The sequence below is a fragment of the Bos grunniens genome, chromosome 2, assembly GCF_055505025.1.
Source record: "Bos grunniens cultivar Pamir isolate PY7600 chromosome 2, Bosgru_T2T1.0, whole genome shotgun sequence".
Taxonomy (NCBI): Eukaryota; Metazoa; Chordata; class Mammalia; order Artiodactyla; family Bovidae; genus Bos; species Bos grunniens.
In genome coordinates this window covers 90,487,426-90,498,732 of record NC_141166.1, presented here as the reverse complement: position 1 = coordinate 90,498,732, position 11,307 = coordinate 90,487,426, and the positions used below count along the sequence as shown (strand labels likewise).

At 37.8% G+C, this 11,307-nt stretch overlaps 1 long non-coding RNA gene across 3 annotated transcripts in view; it reads right to left on the bottom strand.

The window, feature by feature from the left end:
- Positions 1 to 866: 866 nt before the first annotated feature.
- The window catches only part of LOC147378323 (uncharacterized), a 209,773-nt gene continuing 199,332 nt past the window's right edge, over positions 867 to 11,307 (bottom strand). For all 3 annotated transcript variants that reach the window (XR_015151878.1, XR_015151857.1, XR_015151866.1), the window contains one exon: positions 867 to 2,171. This is a non-coding gene — a long non-coding RNA (uncharacterized LOC147378323). The remainder of the gene's footprint in view (positions 2,172 to 11,307) is intronic.

Below are 11,307 nucleotides of genomic sequence, written 5' to 3'. Positions count from 1 at the left end.
ATATTATCGACCATCTTTGTAATCTCTAACATTGGTAATATTTTTTCCTTTCGGTCAGCTTTGGTAAAGATTTATTACTTTTATTAGTACTTTCAATAAATCAAATTTGGTTTGTTGATTTTTCTCTATTTTAAGTTTGTTTCCTTTTTCATTGATTTCTGATCTTATTTTTAGAATTTCCTTCTTTTCCTTTCTTTGGTTTGGATTTGCACTTTCCTGTGTTCTTCAGATGGAAGTTTGCATAATTCTTTTTCAGCCTTACTTCAAATACAAATATAAATACTGCTTTTCTTTTTATGTAATTTGTGTTTATGTTGGAGTTTAGCTAGTAAATCTTAACTACAAAAAAATTAGAATATTAACATTAGGTGCCATAATAGCTGATATTGCATTAAGTTATGCAACAAGTGTTTACTGAATGTCTGCTACACGCCAGGCGATAGGGACATGGTGGTGAATAACACACAGTGATACCACACCCTCATGGAGCTTATATTAATGGGGGATAGCAGGTAATAGTCACATAAACAAATATTCATTATCTGCCAGCTACTTTTAAATGGTTGTGACTTTCAAAAGTAAAAAGGATCAGGGCAAACAGTAGGATGACAAAAGAAAAAAAAGATACCGTTAAGTATGTCAGAAGACAGGCATTATCATCTTACATAGAAGACAGTTAAGTCACAAAGACCGTGTGAACACGTTTATAACCAACAGATGGATGGAGTCTCCAAGTACGATATTTTTTCCACTTTATCAAGATTTTTTTCAGAGAGCCAGGCACTCTCTTAAGGGCTTCCTTCATTTATTTTAGGCACATATAGTCTAGGACTCAAAGATAGTTATAAACAGCAGATAACAGCAGGTATTTTCAATGAAGGTTTTAATAATTCAACTGGTCTTTTGGTAATGAGGCTAACATTCAAGGTTTGATTTGCAGAATCAAATGGTTATTACTGGAGGACATTCAGAGATTGTTTTATTTGAACTTATTATTTATAGATTGATCACAAGCAGGATGGAAGACAAATGTGTAAACGGTCAGTGTAAAGCTACAAGAGAAACAAAGGGAACACAATGTATATGCCTTAGAAAGCAACTGTATCTTTGCAGAAAAACTCACAGTATATAAATGAGCATTTCTCTCAGCCTTAAAATTGAAAATGCTGTTATCAGACATCCCTTTTCCTCGGTTTCTTAAATGGTTACTTAGTTCAAGTTCCTTTTTATGCATTCCCTAAGTAAAGTCTCACAAATAAACAAAAGACACTGTATGAGCTCCATCTACAAACAAGCTCCAAGCAGGAATTTCAGCTGCTCTGTTGTTTGTTTCCCTTTGCTTCACTGCTCCTGGCTGACCCAAAGCCAGCCAGCCAGCCCCGCTTTGCCTTCAGCAGAAGAGACTGAACAAAGAAATCCCAGGACCCAAACTGTTCAAAAGATTTTCTGCATGTACTTCAGGGCCAGTGAATTTTCAAAAGCTGTGCTTTCGGCTTTTAAAACTAAGAAGGGCTGGGATGAACACCAAACTGGATACTGTTGGATTGCGAGAGAATGACAGTGACTGAAGGGAGAAAGCCTCCTCCAGAGACGTTCTGAAATGCGGAGAGGAAGACCTCCACCATAAGGAACATTTGCTGAAGGAAAAGTCAGATTTGGTGCTGGAAGGGTACACAACATGCTCACCTCTGTCAGATTCCGATTCCAGAGGTAACTAACCTGATCTGACAAACCACACCAACGGCCACAATCCCAGTTTCTGCTCTGACCGTTTGAGTTTCCGTTTGGTGAATGTTGTTTAAAAACCATCAACCCGACAGAAGAACTGTGCCTAATTAACACTCCCCTAATACCCCAGCAAACAGCAAACCTGCTGCGGGGGAAAAACGCATTCACACGTCCTTATCAAATTAAGGCCCCTAAAACACTCCTAATTAGCTAAGATCAATTGATGTGACAGCAAAATGAATGTGTTTATACTGTCAGCTAAAGGTACAGTCAGAGAAGTGTCTAACGTATAAAGAAGCTGCTGGAGTCTTAAAGCAGTTAATAAAGGTTTGGGGCTGAGTGGATTTTATCAGTGACATGCAGAATCTGATGAAGATTTACCTTCGAAGCAGTAGACATCTCGGGGCATTGGAGTCCTTCTAATTATGATTATTCATTAAAACCTGAGTGGGGGAAATATACAGTTAATCAATAATGATCATGTAGACCTTGGTGCTTATTTGCAACCACACAGAAAAATGCACACACACTTCCAACAAAAGATGTGCTTCAGGCTGTCATTAGCAGGCTCTGTATGAGTTAGCTACATTTTCCATGAAGCTTCCATGGGTCATGACTCTTCAGCAAACTTTTCTTTTTTTTCCTCTTTTAGGATTATGCTCAGTTGAGAACTTGAGACAAAAAAGTGGTACTTGCCAAATAACCCAGGTTAGAAGTCTGTGAATTAATTACCGGTTTCCATTTCTCTCCAGTATTATTTTGATTCTAAGAATACTGGGCAAGTTAGAACTGTCTTACTGATAACATAATGGATTATTAAGAGAAAAATGCCCACTTTGTGACAATCAGTAAAATGCAGTTTAAAGAAACAACAATTATACATACCATGACCTCCTTCAATTCTAGAACAAGTATCTTTCTTTTGTAATCGAGTTTTGGACAAGCTATACAGCAAAGACCAGCAGCTCCTCTGATTACAGGTGACCCTGGCTGAAACCATCTTCTGCAAAGATTCCACCTGATTTCTCCCCATGTCAGTGGACACAATGGGTACCATGGGCTCCCATGTGCGGATGGTGCGTTTGTTTACTTAGTGAAGTGTCTGGAGGCCTCTACTGGTGTTTAGGAAAACATCAACTGAGACAGAACAGTAACCCGAAAAGGATTCTAAGCAGATGAACCTCCTTTTCATGTCTAAAACTTCATTTCTATATTTTTTAGCACTCTTTCATTACTGAAAACACTGGTAAGCTGATTAGTATCATTTCCCAACATCACCTTTTCCAAGAGCGCTGTGTGGCTGTACAGCCTGTGTTCTCCTCTCTCTGGCAAATGCCATCATGTCCTGCCCATCCTGGCCGCACTAACTTATCTGCCTGAAGATTACTTTTTCACCCTCTGTCAATTTATATCATGTCTGAACTCCCTGTTCTCTGGAGATCAGGGCAGATTTTCCATCAAGCCAGCTGTTTGTCTTTTTTTTTTTTTTAAAAGCAAAACAATGTCTTTATAAATTAATGATATCCACATAAGATGGGAGTAAAAAAAATCAGGTTCTGTTTTCATATCTGTTGTACGTCCAGTCTGGTAAAATGACAAATACATAAAAAACACAGTGAGAAGCTGCCAGAAAAGTGATTATAAAATTATTTATAAAACATATAGAAAGAAAGGAGGAGATTATCATTAATTGTGACTAGGCTATATGTCACGCTCTTTTAGGAATTTCCCCAAATATACCAATAATAAGAACATTTTCTTTCCACATTCAACAGCTTATGAAATTCTTTGCAATTTTTATGATACATAACCACAGTATTCTTCCACCAGTGAAAAAAGAGCACAGAGAAAGGGAGAAACTGAACCAAATAACACAAGCAGCGGTCTTAATCACTATAAAGGACCTATGTATTTCAAAATTGAACCCAGGCAATTTGAAATATAGGAAAGGGAGATAATTCTATAGGTTAAATTGCCACATGTCTTATGTCTAGTTCTCTAAACAACAGAGCCTAATAGTAAGATTTTTCTGGAAGTTATTTTTTTAAGGGAGTACTCTTGGGAGTGACCAGCAGAAGAGATAGGAATAAGATGAAAAGCAGAGATGCTAAACAAGGGATTGACTTCTGGTACACCCAGCCTCATTCTGATTTGGTAAGATCATACCAGGCTGCTATCTCCCACCTGGAGGCAAGATAGTGGGTATCTGGTACCTCTACCATGCGTGAAATGGCTATGGAACCCACAAACCCTTCTGGATGAGGTGGCTCCGGGTGCCGAAAGGTTTTCAATACTGAGTCACTGTCATCAGTAACCACAGCAGCCTTCAAAGGGCTCCCCAGAGAACTGAGAGAGACATCCATAGAGTCTGCTACACTATGTGACGCTTTTGCAGCATTTATTGAGAACCAGTGTTCAGTCTTACATTAAACAGAGTTTTGTGACAGCCTGGTAAACCTAAAGGCTAATCAGATCTTTTAGGGAATGAAGACAGTGAAGGGGGTCAGAACAAGTCTCTCCAAAATGTGTTAGCTTTGGCACATGGACTATTTTGAGCTGAAGACAATCAAGACCCAGCAGATTCAGGAAAAACTTTTACATCTTCCGTAATTGCCTAAAAGGTGGCCTGGCCCAGGAAGAGAACTATCACCGGAAATAATTACAAAGACTCTGGGCTAGGTGTGGTAAGCTGGGGGAGCTGGGGAAGCTCAGCTGGGCCTGGAGATCAGATTCCTTTCTGTGTCCATTGTCTCTGCATGACAGGGCTACCGTTTACTCACCAAACATTTGCTCTTCCCATCTCCCTGTCTTCCTCTTCTTTGAAGTCCCAGATCCCTGCTCCCTCTCCTGAACTCAGAGCAACATACAAGCTTCAGTCGCCTGACTGACTGTGGGTCACATATTCTCATGAGAACCCAATATGTACATAACTAAATTTGTTTTCCTCCTGTTAATCTGTCCTATGTTAATCTGATTAATAGGACAGCCAAAGAACAAATGGTAGAGGAAAAATTTTTTTCCTTCCTCTACAATATGCATGAAGATAAACTGTAATTATCTTGACAATTTCACCAACATATCTACAATTCCATTTTTCTATAAGATGATGAGTAACAAAGTCGATCTTTCTCATAAGAAATAATGGTAAGATTTTCTTTTAACAAAGAACATAAAACAGAATCTTCTAAAAAAAGTATAAAAAATAAAAAATTCTATCCATTAATGTTAGCTATACATCTATACTTTTAGCTAAGCAAGGGATTTTTAAGTTGTAGATATTTGGGGCAGCTTTTACTCTTTTGTAAAGATTTCAGAATATTCTAATTCCAATCTAATTTTACTGTCTTTATGTGTCAAAAAGTGAAAATATTAATATTATTTTTTATGGAAATTTAAGGTTTATAGAATTCATGGAATTTTAATTTGGTGCAAAAAGAAAGCTGAGACTTCACTTCTATCACTAATGTTTTGATAAGCAGATTTGCTAACTCATAGAAGCAGAAAAATGATATTCATTTCATAGTCACTTATTTATCTGCCATGATTGAACATGTATCACTTTAGATAATGCTGTAAAGGGTTTACGAATATGCCCTCACAGTGTCTTAAATGCTGCATGAATCTGCACTCTTCTGAGCATGATGTTCACCTCTGTAGACCATTCTTCTAAACAGACACTAGACTATCCTGACTGTAGTTCACGACAAGATCATGGGTTGTCATGGATGTCTATAGCATTCATGGTGGGTTCAAGAGCACCTAGAATTCAGAACATATTCTATCAACTAGCTGTGTGATCTTGAATATGACACTTAATTCCTCCCAGGTGGAATTTCATTCATCCTCTATTTTTTTTTTAAGTTATATATGGATAACATCCAGAGTTATTGCAAAGATTAAAGTGTATATCTGATAAAATAGTACATATAACACCTTATCTTCTGCTCAAACACCATGAAAAGACATAAAATATACTTTCTAAAGGTCCAAAAATTATTTGAAAACAAAGAGTTTAATTGGTAAGCCCAAAGTTCTGAACAACTCTTGAAAAACAGAAAGTTCTTAGAGTTATCTTGAAAATCCAGTTTGAGGGAACACCAAGAGTTAGCAGATGGAAGGTACAGGGAATGTCCTGAGTAAAAGTTCCTCCTCTTGGCTTTACTATTAAAATATTTGAGGGCTTCCCTGGTGGTTCAGTGGCAAAGTATCGGCCTGCCCATGTGGGAGATGGTCTAGGAAGATCCCACATGCCTCAAGGCAATTAAGCCCCTGCACCACAACTACAGATCCCATGCTCTAGAGTCTGGGAATCACAATTACTGAGCCTATGCACCAACTCAACTTACCTCAACCAGAGAAAAGCCCGAGAAGCAGTGAAGACTGAGCTCAGCCAAAAATAAATAAAATTATTAAAAAAAAAATTTTTTAATCTTGAGAAGGGTCATAGAGTGCAAAGTTTCAATAGTAGCTTATTTTGTAATAATGCTCCTATTCAGGTTATACTGTCACTTAACTTTGCACAAGAGCATCTGAGATCCTACTAAACATCTGACGCATCTCAGGACGTAGGATGGAGATAGAAACCACAGTGCTTGAGAGAAGGAAACATTTCAAATAAGGCTGTTTCAGAAAAGAGTAGCCCTGAAAATATTAATACAATTAAAATTAACTAAAAATTTAAAAATTTGCATTAATTTTTTTAGAAGCAAAGGAAAACAATTTTAAAATTTGAAATGCATGGAAGATTCAAGTTCTATTTATCAGAGAATGTAATAACGATTTTTTAAACAAATATTAGTTTGCAGTGATTACCTGGTTTAAATACCAAATTTAAGGTGTTATTGCATTCAGGGAATGAGGGACTGCATTGTGTGAAAATTGTCCAAGAGAAAGAGATGGCAGAGTCTCCTTGTGGTACCAGAGCTGGGTCAAAGACATTATTTGCATTCTTTTGTTCTTCAAACCCCATATTTCTTCAAATAATAGGGACTTATTTCCTCTTTTTCCATCCCCCTTAGAGAAACTAACCATTTAATAACCATCCTTTGTAAAAAGCTTTCACTTATAGGAAGAGGCAAATTAATTATTGCCACTTTGCATAACTGGTTCACAAAAGTTTAGGAAAGTTCAACCAGCAGGGGAAAAAAAGGAACAGGCTTAAGTATGTATCATATTTGCATTCTTTATGATCACTAAAGTTTTTCAATGGGGGAAAAAAGACCTTTTAAAATTGGTGTGGGAATAATAAAAAATTTTCTATAAAAGTTTTTGTTTTTATACTCAATGAAGGCTGAGCATAGAAGAACTGAAGCTTTTGAAGTGTGGTGCTGAAAAACACTCTTGAGAGTCCCTGGACAGCAAAGAGATCAAACCAGTCAATTCTAAAGGAAATCAAACCTGAATATTCATTGGAAGGACTGATGCTGAAGCTGAAGTTTCAATACTTTGGCCACCTGATGCGAACTGACTTACTGGGAAAGACCCTGACTCAGGAAAGATTGAGGGCAAGAGGAGAAGGGGGTGGCAGAGGATGAGATGCTTAGATAACATCACTGACTCAATGGACAAGAGTTTGAGCAAACTTCGGGAGATAGTGAAGGACAGGGAAGCCTAGTGTGCTTAAGTTCATAGCATCTTCAAGTTGGACATGACTTAACTACTGAACAACAAAAAAGGAAAAGAATCTGAAAAAGAACAGATATATACATACGTATAACAGAATCACTTTGCCATACGCCTGAAAGTAACACAACATTGTAAATCAACTATACCTCAATTAAAAAAAAATTTGTTTAATTTCAAGTTTTTTATTTAAATGAACTACTTGAATATTCATCCTTAAAGATCTGATCACAGTTTAATGCTGTAACATTTAATTACCTTCATTTTTGGGCCACTATAAATCAAAAGATTGTAATTCAAATGTATACTAATTTATTCTTGACCTTGAAGTTAATTACTACCATCAGAGGCTTTAATTATTGTTGGCAGAGTGGGAATATATCAAAAGAAGACTTGCTGAAACAAGAAATAGAAATGAGGTTTCTGGGCACTCAGAAGGTCTAGAAAAGTTGGTAAATGTATAGCCAAGTAATACTAAGGAAAACCTGACAAAGAAATAATAAGAAAAAATAAACTGTAGACCAATATCCATAATGAAAATGCATGCAAAAAATCTAAATAAAATTTTAGCAAGTTTAATCCAATAAATATAAAAAGTGTAATTCATTATGACTAAGTGAGATTTGGGCTAGACATGCAAAAATTAATCAAAGTACTTCATCAGATTAATAAACTTAGAAAAAACATACTATCATTTCACAAATGTATGAAAACACTTGACAAAATCCAACACACATGACTAATTAAAAATTCCCAACAAACAATAAATAGAAAGGAACTTCCTAAACCTGACATAAAGCGTTTATGAAAAATCAGCAGCTAACATCTTATTTGGAGCTTCCTCGGTGGCTCAGCAGTAAAGAATCATCTGCAAAGCAGAAGCCGCAGGTTCAATCCCCAGGTCGGGAAGATCCCCTGAAGGAGGACATGGCAACTCAATCCAGTATTCTTGCCTGAAGAATCCCATGGACAGAGGAACCTGGCAGGCTACAGTCTATTGGGTTACAAAGAGTCGGGCATTACTGTCAGCAACTTAGCACGCATGCATGCAACATTTTATTTAGTTTGAGATTATGACTCATGAAAGAAAAAGGAAATGGTAACTTGGATCTCACAAAATTTTAAAACGAAGGCTCTTCAAAAGATATAGTTGGTTATTTTCAGTATTGCCCAAGATGAATTGGTCTCTTTCTTTCTGATCCAATCTCTTATTATCCACATAACACGAAAGATACCTCTACATAGTCTCTGAAAGGTAGGAAGAAAAAGACAGATTGTAGAGGTACCCTGGGGTTTGAGATTGGCTACCTGCATTTCTCACTGCCTTCAGTATATCTCAGAAAGGGCCTTGCAGAAGCCTCCAACCCAGAACTGCTGACAGGTACAGACCCTCCACTACACACACAAAATTCTCAAGAAAAGCCTATTCCTCCTAGTCAAAATACCAGAAAAAGTGTGGCATAACAGAACAAAAATGTTTGGCAATATCTACCCTGCTCAAGCCAAGCACACCAAAGGAAAATCCACTCCCCCTCGCACCATACACACACACACACACACACACACACACACACACACACTTCCACACTTTCAGTTAGATCAAGAAGGGGGCTGATCTTTAATCCCCATATCCTCGACTACTTCACTTCCCTCACCCCAACGCAAAGACTTCGAACAATGGTAGTTAATTTCCCCACCCAGTGGTGCCAGCAGGGCCAAGCAAGGGGAGATCCTTCCAACTCTCACCTGGCTAAAACAGGCAAAATTTCTGATTCTCTTGCCAGACTGATGTCTGCACAGCTTTGTGGGAAGTTGATATTCACCTCTTGCCCAACAAAAGCAGAGGGTGCTTTGACTGCCCTGCCCAGGTGGTATCACTGAGGTCTAAATTTATTGGGAAGTAAGTCTCATTATCACTCTGCTTCACATCCCCACTCGACTGTCAATGGGTCCAACAGAGAACTGACATCAGTAGGTGGAAAGAAGTGATGGGGAGAAGGTACAACTAGTCCCCTGGTGTCAGCTGGGATCTCTCAGAAGAAAACCTCAGTCTGAGCTAATGCCCCACCTGCACTGGTAAGGTGTCAGGGGGCCTGACGAAACTGCACTTCCACCCCACCCATCTGTCACAAAGCTTTGTGAATCAGTGTCCCACGTTTGCACAGTGCTAAACTGAATATGGAAAATAGATGGGGAAACAGTGGAAACAGTGTCAAACTTTATTTTGGGGGGCTCCAAAATCACTGCAGATGGTGACTGCAGCCATGATATTAAAAGATGCTTACTCCTTGGAAGGAAAGTTATGACCAACCTAGATAGCATATTCAAAAGCAGAGACATTACTTTGCCAACAAATGTCCGTCTAGTCAAGGCTATGGTTTTTCCAGTGGTCAGGTATGGATGTGAAAGTTGGACTGTGAAGAAAGCTGAGCACCAAAGAATTGATGCTTTTGAACTGTGGTGTTGGAGAAGACTCTTGAGAGTCCCTTGGACTGCAAGGAGATCCAACCAGTCCATCCTAAAGGAGATCAGTCCTGGGATTTCTTTGGAAGAAATGATGCTAAAGCTGAAACTCCAGTACTTTGGCCACCTCATGTGAAGAGTTGACTCATTGGAAAAGACTCTGATGGTGGGAGGGATTGGGAGCAGGAGGAGAAGGGGACGACAGAGGGTGAGATGGCTGGATGGCATCACCAACTCGATGGACATGAGTTTTGGTGAACTCTGGGATTTGGCGATGGACAGGGAGGCCTGGAGTGCTGCAATTCATGGGGTCGCAAAGAGTCGAACACGACTGAGTGACTGAACTGAAATGAACTGAATGAACTGAATATATACACTCACTCAGCCCTTTTGCTACACCTCAGTGGAAGAATGCATACCAAAAAAGATGAAATAGAATTCAGAGTTTTATAATATACTATCCAAAATATCCAGGATACTCAAATGTCACTCATTCCACTGAGAACCAGAACAATCACAACCAGAATGAAAAAAGCCAACCAACAGATGCCAACATGAGATGAATCAGATGTTGGGATTATCTGGTAAGTATTTTAAAGCCATAAATATAAAAATACTTCAAAAACCATTGTGGAATTCTTCTGAAAGAAATGAAAAAAAAAAAAAAACAGAATATCTTAACAATAAATAAAGATGCTATTAAGAAGCACCAAATGAAAATTTTAGAACTATAAAATATAGTAACTGATTTTTGTTTTTATCTTGCTGGAGTCACTCAATATTAGAGTGCAGATGACAGATATAGAATCAATAAACTTGAGGACAGAACAATAAAACTTACCTAACTTAAATGTAAATTAGTACAGCGACTATGATGAACACTATGGAGGCTCCTAAATAAACTAAAAACAGAGCTACCATATGGCCCTGCAATCCCACGTCTGGGCGTATATCCAGAGAAAAACATAAGCAGACAGGATACTTGCACCCCTATGTTCATTGCAACACTGTTTACAACAAGCCAAGACATGGAAGCAACCTCAATGTCCATCAACAGAAGAATGGATAAAGAAGATGTGGTACATATATACAATGGAATATCACTCAGTCATTAAAAATGAAATAATGCCATTTGCAGCAACAAGGATGGCCCTAGAGATTGTCACACTGAGTGAAGTAAGTCAGAGAGAGAAAGGGAAATATTGTATGACATCCCTTGTATGTGGAATCTAAAAATAAATGATACAAATGAACTTCTTACAAAACAGAAAGAGGAAAAATTATAACACCATTTCATGGGGTGCTTGATATATAGAGAAAACCTTTAAAAAATTCTTTAAAAAGTAGGGAAGTAAATGGAAGTAACATCTATACTTCACTTGAAGTAGTAAAACACTGATAAATGTTGACTATTTTAAGTTATGTATGTACACTACAATACCTAGAAAATTTACTAAAAAGCTACACAATATGTTATACTTTAAAACACAAGTG